The sequence below is a fragment of the Carya illinoinensis genome, chromosome 5 (assembly GCF_018687715.1).
Source record: "Carya illinoinensis cultivar Pawnee chromosome 5, C.illinoinensisPawnee_v1, whole genome shotgun sequence".
NCBI classification, from domain to species: domain Eukaryota; kingdom Viridiplantae; phylum Streptophyta; class Magnoliopsida; order Fagales; family Juglandaceae; genus Carya; species Carya illinoinensis.
In genome coordinates, this window is record NC_056756.1 from 44,214,001 (window position 1) to 44,225,728 (window position 11,728).

An 11,728-nucleotide genomic window follows, 5' to 3' on the forward strand; every position below is an offset into this window, starting at 1 on the left:
AGGTCACGGCCTCTCATTATTGAGAATTCCTTGCTGTAATGGAAGAACAACTATATTTACAATTTCCAAACAACAAATCAAGAAAAAAATTACATCGGTGTCAAATGTAAGGAATATCCAATTTATCCATACGGACTAAACCCCAAAAACGACCTTGCAATTTTACACAAAAATAACTTGCAGTCACCCAGCGGTCCATTAACTTGGTGATAATATTGACAATATTGGGATACATAGTTTCACCATTTATATATAAAAAATGTTATTACAAATTAATACCGGGATTGCGGCCACGTGCCATGCCATCCTAGAAAGAAAATCACCAAAATAATGAAAAGAAAACAATGCTTGCTATTGTTTCACTACCTATCGTCCCCATTTTGATTTGTTTGGAATTATAGTTACACTTTATAACTACCTAACTTTCAAAGCTTTAATTTGTTGGTATTTGTTTATTGTTTAGCAATATTTCTACTTCTCATATGGTATTTTGTTATCCTCAATCACAATATCTGTTGCGGTATGGTTTGGTAAGTGAGAATTTTAAGATGAGAATTTTGACTTTTAAGATAAAATATTAAAATATTATATTTTAATAATATTATTTTTTTGGGATTTAAAAAAATTAAAAAAAATTGAATTATTTATTATATTTTGTATGATAATTTGAAAAAATTATAATGATGATATGAGAATTTTGAGTTTGAGATAAGAATTCTTAAGAGCCAAACCGGGATTTATAGAATTTCAACAAAATGGAAACATTTAAAATGTGATATGCTAACTAGTATGATTAGAGAAATATAGCACATCAACCGTTATATATATAATATTTATTTATATATATGAGAAAGTCACTTCTTAAAGGTGGGGCCAACTTTTTCCGAACAATATTATATGGGGATTGCACATCCGATCCTTATGACAATACATTGCGGAGGTCTGTACAAGAAATATTAGGATCTTTATAAAAATGTCCTGTAATGATATCCAAGACATTTACTCTATCGTGCACGACTCTACAGGCTACACATCCATCACATTCGCTCCACGGTAAAAAAAGAAAAAAGAAAAAAGAAATATATGTATATATATATGTACTTTTCGAAATATTGAGATAAAGAAGAATTTGAAAATTAACCTAGATCCATTCTTAATATTAGAATAATTCATAGGAGTCGTGACCAGAAGAAAAGAATACATATAAACTGTAATCAGTAACATAAGCCCGCGTTCAAGAGAAGTTCACGAGAAAAAGAATTACATGGGTAGACGGAGTCAATTGCGCGTAGTGTGAGAGACGATGCAAAATTATTATTGGTGGTACTAGGACTGGTTTGTCGGCTACGACAGCTCATCATGTTGGAGTCAATTGCCTTTGTCGTGTGATTCACGTGAAGAAAATACAAAAAGAAATCAGCTCATGTTAATGCATCGTTTTATACACGACATGTACTTATTTGTTCAGAAATTGGATTAGATCAATCACTCGGTCACATTTTTTCTATCCAGATTACACGCCCTCCCGGCCCCCTATGAACCATATTAAAAATTGGGATGGAGTACTTTTGACAGACTCTCTCAGGACTTTTTGGCATAGTGAAGCATCCATTTGCTTATGCGAGATAATGTCGATTGTTGAAGACTATTGACTTTGTGGGTATGGTTCTAGTGGAAGGTGAAGATTCCCATGCCTTGTGATATTGTAGAATGGTCCTAGATAGAGCGTTAGTTGTGACCAAACAATTTTGTGGCTGAGAGCCAAGTGGCTGGTTCTAGCATTCTTGATCATTGTTATTTGTTACTAATACTGGATCTGTAAAATATCATTTTTTTCATAATTGAGGGTTCATCTGGTTGACATTGTTTTTCATCCGAACCGTACGTACTATCTGGTAATTATGATAGGCCAACAGCCTGTGATAGATGTGATATGCCACCTGAATGCCATCCATCTTTACTATCCTCAATAGATAGGTGCTCTGTCTGTGTGATAATATATATACTTTTTTTAGAAATGATATTTGCAGTTGTGATTGTGCAAACGACGTGCAGTCGCTTTGAAAAAAATGAATTAATATGAAACCCACATAAAAAAAAACTAACTTTTTAATCGTGGATCCCACTTTTTTTTTAAAGCAATTGTGCGGCGTTTACAATTCCACGACTGTATGTAGCATTGCTCATACATTTTTGGATGGTATCATAGCTTTTCACTTTTGCAGTTTGAAGGCTGGAATAGCTGGTCTTTTTTATGGAAAAATATAATTACAATATAATTACGTACTAATTTACGCACTAATTTGACGTGATTAGTTAAAAAATAAATTTTATTAAAAATAGATTTTTTAAAAATAGTATAATTATTAGAATGAATCAATATTGATACGCAGATTAATACGCAACTTTATTTATATGTAGCAAAACTCTTTTTTTATTAAAGAATAACTTCTAACCGGTAGATCTATCAAAGAGCTTAAATCAGTCACCAATTACACCTGCCACGTAACCCACCCAATACATCTAAGATGCACCCACACCACACCAAATCCAGTTCTCTCTCCCACCCTGGTCTCTCGAAGCCAGTTCTCCCTCCCCTCCCCTCCCCTCACTCACTCTCGTCTCTCTCTCACGAAGCCAGAGCCCTCCCCTCTCCTTACTCACCCTTGACGCCGTGGGTTCTTCCCTCCCCTCACCCTCTTCTCTCACCGAATCCACGATTAAAAACACTTACCGGTGAAAAGATTTGCTCTTTGCAATTTGCTTAATGTTTACGAGAATCTAAAAACAGGTGGCATATTCTGTCTGCAAAATCAATAAAAAAGCAAGCAAAAGACAAAAGGACAAAGCACCAAAAAAGGAGAAGAAAAAGCTCTCTGTCAAAGTCAAAGTTAGATGATGAGAGGTGGTGGTGAATTAGATTGCCGGATTCCTAGGTTTTGACTTGTTTGGTGGACCTGATTGCGTCTAGTCTTTAACATTCAACGAACTTTCGGCCAAGTCAATAAAAAAGCAAGCAAAAGACAAAAGGACAAAGCACCAAAAAAGGAGAAGAAAAAGCTCTCCGTCAAAGTCAAAGTTAGATGATGGAGGTGGTGGTGAATTAGATTGCCGGATTCCTAGGTTTTTACTTGTTTGGTGGACCTGATTGCGTCTAGTCTTTAACATTCAACGAACTTTTAGGCCAATTTTAACAAGTTTTGGTTTTTTTTTTTTTTTTTTTTTTGTTAGGACGTAGAGGTGGAACTTTATCTTCTTCTCTATTTTTTTCTCTCTCTAAGTTCTGACTTCTGACCAATCCTATCCTTGTGTGGTTTATTGTTGAAGACTTACTACTGGGTTTTTGTTTTTTGTTGTTCCTTGATCCTGAATAGCCTCTAATTCTATTGCGCCTAAGATTAGCTGATCGACAAAGAAATTGTGCAATTCCTCGGTGGTGGAGAAGGTGAGCTTCAGCTTCCTGTAACATTTTGGATGGCTCGATGATGAACTGGCTGCGTGGAACTGGTGGCGGCAATACAACTCGTCGGCTATGAGAGGCAGAGGGAAGGGAAGAACATTTCCTTTAGCAGTGTATTTCATTCTAGGTAGAAATCACATGGGCTGAAGTTCATGGTGTTAATTTATGTAATGCTCAGATGGCATCCTTATATTGGTTGCTGTTAAAAGGCTGAAATCAGCCCGTACCGTTCCAGAGCGTTTTTCTTTTTATTCATGATTACAGTACAAGCAACTAGACATGCTGTTTAAGAATTGTGACACTATGAGTACTTCCGAAAATGATCTGTTCGTTTGTGTTCTTTTTCAGCAATTTGCAGAAGAAATTAGTGTTGGAACTGTGACGAATGACAAGAGTATTCTTAAGAATTCAATGCACCATTGGCTATTGACCCACCATTTTTTTTGTTTTTTTCCTTCCTTCTGTCTAGTGTCTTTGCATGTTGAGACTTCATTGTATATACATGTATCAACAAAGGGGGAAAAAAAGCCATGACAATAATACATACAGTAACAACTACGTATATATCTGTAGCCTCAATCCGTTTAAAAAAAAAAAAAAAACTCATATTTACTAATATATAACACTAACAGTAATGCAAATTCACAGTGGCACGTACACACTCGGGGACATACTTCATCACATACTAGGTAGTATGGATTCAAATTAATTAAACCATCGAATTTTGAGAGCGGCCCATATTAACCTTTCATATCTATCAATTAAATCTACCCATGTGACTCTTCAACCACATTATTATTCATTCTTTAATGGTGGAATATTTTTCTATGTTCCATATTTGTGATCAATGTCATAATTTCTAATACCATTTGTATCAATGCTAACTTGGTCTTTAATTTTGTGACAAAAAACCAAAATAACATTCCAAGAATCTAATACCAAAAATATCTAACAAATTTTTATCCAAAAAAATAATTTTCATTCTCATCTACTCACTTTCACAAAATATAAAAAGCACCCATGAATTTTAACTATAGAATTATAAAATGCTCTCTATTTTACACTACATGATATAATTGATCTCCCTTGCTAAGCGTTGAATAACATCCGCAATTTCAAGCAAAATGAAAATGAAAATAATCATGTTCCTTGGTGACAATTTTATAAGACTTCATGCTTTTTATTTAATTATTTTTTTGAGCAATATCTTGCCCCCCCCCCCCCCCCCCCCCCCACACACACACACACACAAACACACACACACACACACATTCTTTGAGCAAAGTCTTGTTGTTTTAAGATTAGCTGCTAATGCATTAAAATTAGTTTTTAATCCAAAGGTTGAAAGTTAAAATCAAGAAATTTGCACGGAAAGAGTGCCAATAATGCATCTTATCTGGCTATGAACTCTATGCTGGTAGAGTACCACGGTAATTTTGCACAACACAAGTTCTAGTTTATGTGCTGTGAAATAAAGCTATACACAGTGAATGAGATTATTCAGGGGAAGAATAAAGACTCAAAAAACACATATCCAACAATGAAAGTTTCTCATCCAAAATCAGCAACCATTATAATATAAAAAAACAGAAATCCAAAAAACACAAAGCTGCAGATTCAATAAACACAAAAACACACAATATACGGGATGTTGGGAAACGAAAATGGAATGGAGAGAAAATCATAAACCCTTCGGTCATAAAAGACCAATATCGGCAGTCCCGGATGGCTCCATTTGGAAGACAAGCAGTGAGAAGCAACACCGCGGCCTGTGTGATGAATCTGTACAGAAGAAAACGTTGGGGAGGGGTTGGGACGCAGTGTGCGGAGGTTGCGAGGGAGGGGAGGTTGTGTAGCAGGTCTCAAACTTTTATTGCACTATTTGAGTAGGGAAGCACCATATTTATTTATTTTGGCCTTTGAACAACACTCCATATTCTTGTCCAAAATAGTTAAAAGTATGAATGAGATAAGATGGTTGGTGAGGGAATTATTTGGTCCATAAGCCGCATAAAATAAATTATCACAATTATTAAGGCAGGGTTTTACCGTGAATCTTTGAAATTCATACTCAAAAGATTTTTGGTTGTGTTGTCTTGTTAAACAGACAGTCACAACTTCTTAGAAGAAGTGTCTGTGCCAGTTGGCTGACATGCTTGATAGTGAAATTGTCCTATATTGAGGTGTAATGCTTTTGATGTTTCTTATGTATGCCACTGAACAGGTTAGTAAAGAAGTGGAGTGTGCTTTTCTTTATGAATATTTTTGTTTTATAAAGCTGAGAACCTTGTTGTTTCAATGCTTTTCTTTATGAAAATTTAAGTTCATAAGATGCTTTCCAATGGCAAAGCCTCCTCTACTTGCTTTTAAAGAGGTGAGAGATCCAATGAAGCATACCTGTCCGGGGTCTTCTGGAAATATGCAGTTTCTTTCTCCATATTTCTAGAACAATTTTTCTCATCATTTATAGATCTAGAGATTATGCTTCAAGAAACATGGGTACTTACACACTGCTGGTTGCACAGGTTGTTTGATGAGTTATCAAAGTAAAGGGAACTGAGGGCCTGCATTCAGGGGGGAGAAAAAAGAATAAAATTATTTATGAGTACTTCCATGACTAAAGAATGTTTAGAAAAAAGCATGAATATTTGAACTGCTAACTGCATGCTTTTTTGGATTACAAGTCTCTTGCAAAGTATAATATATAGAAGGAACATCAACTCAATTTGACACAGAAAAAATCTGATTTAGCCAATGGCTTCTAACAAAACAGAAGCAATGCCAGTCTGCAAAAGGAAAACACATCACAACACCTAAAGTCATCTCTATGATCTTTTGATTGCTAAAAGAGAATCCGTAAAAAAAAAAAAAAGGAATAAAGTAGCTAGCAATAAGTGCTTTTCCTTTTTGTGTTCCTTTTCTAGTTTATCATTAGACATATTTTCCTCATTTTGACTTTCAATATCTGATGTATCTGTTTCTGCCATTTTTCAGGTATGGTCTTGAACTTTGGTAAACATTCCACCCAGTATTCTGAATGGCTTTGTGGTACAAACTTCAGATTGACTAAAATTGACAAGATTGGAAGCAAAGATAGGATGTTGATTTTCATTTGCTATATATTTAGTTCATGTAACTTTAGCATCCTATGTGTTTGCTAAGCATGCACTGATCTCTGTATACACTGAGAGAGAGAAGACCATGATTTTCTATTATGTAGATGAATATTGTACATTAATTCCGTGTGAAAATGATGAGGAAATTTGGCAACTTTTTTGGTGATATTTGTCTCCATATGGCTATTTCCTTCATGACCATCATGTTTCCGGTGCTTCACCTTCATGGCCAGATTTTTGTGGTACTAATTAATCTACAACGGGGTTGAAAAGGCTCAATTTCCTTTGCATCCTTGCTTTATTGTCTAAGATATGTTTTAGTATACAATGGTAGGTAGCTGTATTCAAAGCTTTAAGTTTGAACCAATCAAAGTTGTTAAGCTTTATATGGAAGTTCTCACCTTTCAATACTCAAGACCTTATATTGTTGTTAGTGCTGCATTTTATATGCTGTCTGTTGTGTTATTAAGAATTTGACGTATAAAATTAGTTGCAAGAAGATCCACAAGAGCCATGTAGATTAAGATCCACAACACCACTACCAAGTGTGTAGATCAATTATAAGTTATAATTAGAGTGGCTTCAGATTTCAGGAGATCAAACCATGTGCTCAAGCTGTTTGTTAAACTCAACTTTTCATTATACAGGTTAATTTAATGTACCTACATATACCCCTTTTGTACATCATAACCAAAACATAAGGGGAGTACAATTACAATTAATCTATTTAAAAACGCTTTACTCCATACAACGTGTAAATTTACATACAATTTATCCGAACCAAGCCAAAACTATTACAATTGTGATAACCTAGTACAAACACAATAATTTTCGCTTTTCCTTCTTCAACCAAGAACGCTTTGCTTCCCTCGATATCTAACAAACCCACAAAATGAGTCAATTGCATATATGGGAGCCATAAGGATAACTTATAATTATAATAGCCTTCTGCTCCTTTGGGTTCTTCTAGTAAAAGAGATGTTGCGACAATAACTGTATTGTGAAGTGCATTGTAAGCATCACACAAAATGCAGATCCAAAGAGAGTCAGTTGTCCAGGGTTCATTGTACTTATATCCATTATTCCACAATAGGATGGGAACCAAACTCAGACTCTACAACAATAATCAATGAAGGAAAAACAAATTTAGGAGTTTAGTTCATTAAGCAGGGAAATAACATTTAGCCATATAACCATTGATAATGATCAAAGAGATCTCATCATGTAACATTTATAGGAGGGAATGCTGAGTGGTGAGAGAGAAAGAAGGAAAATCCACAACATTCAATGTACCAATCACGACAGCATTAAATATACCAGTAAAGAGACAAAATGTTTGCAGCACATAGAATAGAAACTGATGGTGGATGAAAAACCCTCCCCTTCCAAGATGTAACACAATTCTACATTTTAGCATAAATTAAGTAACTAAAGAAGAGCTTGGCAGCATATAAGTTTCTAGTACAGATTCATGGGGAAAAATATGACCAATCATTATTACAAGAAAGCTTTAGTTATTCAGTTCAATACCTATCATTGCATTTGCATCTTTCAAAATAAGTGGTTAAGTATGGGTTCCGCCATAATTATCCAGGAGTAGCCAAATATCCCACTGTAAAAGGGAATATGAACAAATTCAATGGAGCCAACTGAATGTGACTGAAGAATCTAAAATGGGATTGCTTGACCTTTTTCTTTATCTAGTTGTAAAGTCTCGAATAATAATCAGTTAGCAATTTTCTTCCCTCCCTTAGAAATTCACCTAATGATCAATTGGCGTGCCAGTTGATTAATTGGCTATGGAAATGAGGGGTGGGGATTCCAAATATATGGCTTCTCTCTCTTCCAATCTTGTTCATCTTAAATAAACTAAAACTTTCTACTCTCCAAAATTCAGGCGTTGATTGAACGAACTACATACCATTCCCCTGAATCTACAATTCAAGTAAGAAACAAAGTTTTAATAACTAATTCTTGCATGCAGACCCTAAAAAATTTAGCATCAAACAGTAAATAATGCAAATCTTATAACATCAACAATGTACTTGTAAAACTAGCGTTGTGAGTAAAAACAACTAATTGGGGATTTTTTAATCATATCCTCAAATTTATATGATTATCGGCAATTCCAAGTGAACAAAGGGATTACTATCAGTGATCACAATGAATAGAAATCAAAAGCATGAGACTAGGAAAGGCACTTTTTCGCCAGTGCTTTGAGAGCAGTATTTGGCATTTTGGAGCTGAACAACATAAGTAAATGTGATCTTCATAACAATGAAATAGACTTTCAAACACAGCACGCAGTAGAAATAATAATCGTATTCTTACGACAGTGAATTCGGAGGCTATCTAGGTTTAATAACAAAGAAAATAAAATATCGAAGTTAGTCTCAAAACATCAGAACTCAAAGAATCGTCGAATAAATCTTAAGAAATTAATAGAAGAAGACGACGACGAAGAGTGGCTTCGGGAGTTACATACGAAATTCGTTTTCTTCTCGGTAGTTTGGATCAGATTGATTGGATCAACTGCAAAAAGCTTCTGCTATCAGGTTGTAGCGTGATGTCCGCAATCCAGAAGAAGCCAGTTATAGGTGCGAAAAGCTGCCCTCGTGAAGTGGAGAGAAGGAGAAATGGAGGGTATTATGAGGACATTTAGAGATTTGAGATTATGACAATGAAATCAAACAACACTTCGTTGGTCTATTTTTTCTCGATAAATACTTCTCCAAGTGGAGTAAAAAGAGACTGTTAGAAAATTGATCAGCCACAGAGAAAAAATAAACAAGTCAGGGAGAGAGGGCTCGAGATTTAGATAGAAGGGGAAGATCAACTCAGAAGGGCCGATTTTGCTACACAGATAGGACGAAAGATCAACTCTTACCAGACAAATGGGAGGGTTAGAATCGTGACTGAGATGGAGGGGGAGGGGTTAGGGCAGAGACAAAGGGGGAGCGGTGAGGGACTGAGATGGAGGGGAAGGGGTTAGGGCAGAGGGCAAGGGGCAGAGTGCTTTGATCCTACTAGCAACAAATTCTATGTGTCACGAGGTGTTATATTTGACAAGTCTTCCTTTCCTTTTCAGTCTGTCTCTTTGAATATATACTCACTCTGTTTTACAAGAGTTCAAATTTGTCTCCGATATCACATAAAATTACCACATAAAATTACCACTTGTTTCAAAAATTTAATCTGATAAAAAGAGAGATTTTATTATTTATTTTATATATAAACAATAAAGAGTACATATAACAAAACAAATGAAAAAAATAGATAATAAAAATAGTGAAACAACGTTGTATAGTGATGAAAATGTAGACAACAACTAAGAAAAAGTTTAGAAAATAAAATAAGATAAGAATTTTATAAATAATAATAGAATAGTTTGTAAATAACAATGGGGTAATTTAAATTAAGAATAGTTTAAGTTAAGGGTAATGATACCCTTTGTACTCTCTACTATCCGTCTACTACCGACTTATTTATTTATTTATTTTCTTCTTCTGACTTCTAGTTTTGAGAAAGCTAGGACCCAATATTTTCACTTCTTTGCACCCAACCGTCTCGCTCTCCCCCTCTGCGCCCAAGCTCTTCCCTCCGCGCCCAAAAGCCATTGTCAACGACGACGGTCCAATACAGGTTACTCTCGCTGACGATCTCTCTCTCTCTCTCTCTCTCTCTCTCTCTCTCTCTCTCTCTCTCCAGAAGCCCCCCTCAAGTCGAGCCCAGGCCGAACGTCCGCTCCCCTTGGTGGCGCGCCTTCTTCTTTGTGGCCATCGTTCAACGGCAACGTCTTAGGTGAGGATCCCTCTCCTTCGCCTTTCTCTCTGTCTCTATGTCTTAAGTTTCGGCAATTGGGCAAATAACAACATCAAGCGGCTGTGTCTCTAGGTAAGCCTCAAGATATTCGAAACCTGGTTGCTGCTCTTGTTAGACAAATGCAATCTGTTCAAATAGTGGGATTGAGAAGTTCATTGCTATTTTTTTTTGAATTGTTTGACACATTTATTATTCCCTGGTAGTTGCATGTATAGCTCAAAGCCCGTTGGAGGAGAAAAAAAAAAAAATTCATGAGGAAAATTCTAAAAGTGAAATTCCTTGCTATTCGCATCCATTCTTTGCTGTACTGGTTTTTAAGTTGCTGAAATGGGGCTTCACTCTTATATTTTGAGGTTTGTACCTTATCATTGGTGGAGTTGGTTGTCAAATTTCCTCAACATTGCCTGATTACTGGTGTCGTTGAGAAGTTAGGTTCCCCCTCATATTTTCTATGGATTGAGTCTGGAATATTTCTTACTTTAAACTACAGGTTCATATGAGTTCCCCTAATGTTGAGCAATTAATTGATTCGCTAGTCAACATTCCAGCTGAAGGCTATAATAATTCCTTTGCTTAGGTAATGTCAGAATGGACGAAGCAGCAAGATAAGTACACCTTATGCCTGAAAGAACTAAAAGAACTCTTGAATTGCTTACCAGAGACGTATGCATTCGTATTCATATATATAATTAAAGTTTTTACAAAGGATACGATTTACAAGAATTTAAACTTAAGTGTAAAAGGTAACTGTTGCAGAGCAACGTGAAAAACAGAGAACAACGTCAACCACCAAACTACGATATCTTCGGTAAGTTACGTAGTTTCAATATCATTTATTATAGATTGAACTTTATCCTTATCATTCCCCTGTAAACTAGCAAGGAGATCCAAAATAGAGAGCTTTTCCTGGAGATAACAGAACCGATCAGCTGTGTGTCCCTTGGTAAAGATATCTGCAGGTTGGAGAGAACTGGGAACGTGTTGAAGAATAATATCTCGATTGGCCACCTTTTCACGGACAAAATGATAGTCCACTTCAATATGTTTAGATCGTGCATGAAAAATTGGATTGGAGGCAAGAGCTAAAGTACTAATATCATCACACCAAGCAACGGGAGCAGAATCAAGGGAAATCTTTAGGTCACACAAAAGCATGCGCAACCAATAAACTTCAGCCGTAACAAGAGCAAAACAACGGTATTCAGCTTCAGTACTCGATTTAGACACCATAGGTTGTTTCTTAGCCGACCAAGAGATGGGATTGGGTCCAACGTAAACACCATAACCACATGTTGATCTTCTATCATTAGGATCACCGGTCCAATCAGAG

The 11,728-nt window shown here is 35.8% G+C and overlaps 1 long non-coding RNA gene across 1 annotated transcript; it reads right to left on the reverse strand.

Moving 5' to 3' along the window:
- Positions 1-7,194: 7,194 nt before the first annotated feature.
- On the reverse strand, positions 7,195-9,637 carry LOC122308844. Its single transcript, XR_006242253.1, has 2 exons — positions 9,062-9,637; positions 7,195-7,690 (listed from the first exon to the last, which is right to left on the reverse strand). It is a non-coding gene; the product is annotated as an uncharacterized LOC122308844 (long non-coding RNA).
- Between the last annotated feature and the right edge of the window lie 2,091 nt (positions 9,638-11,728).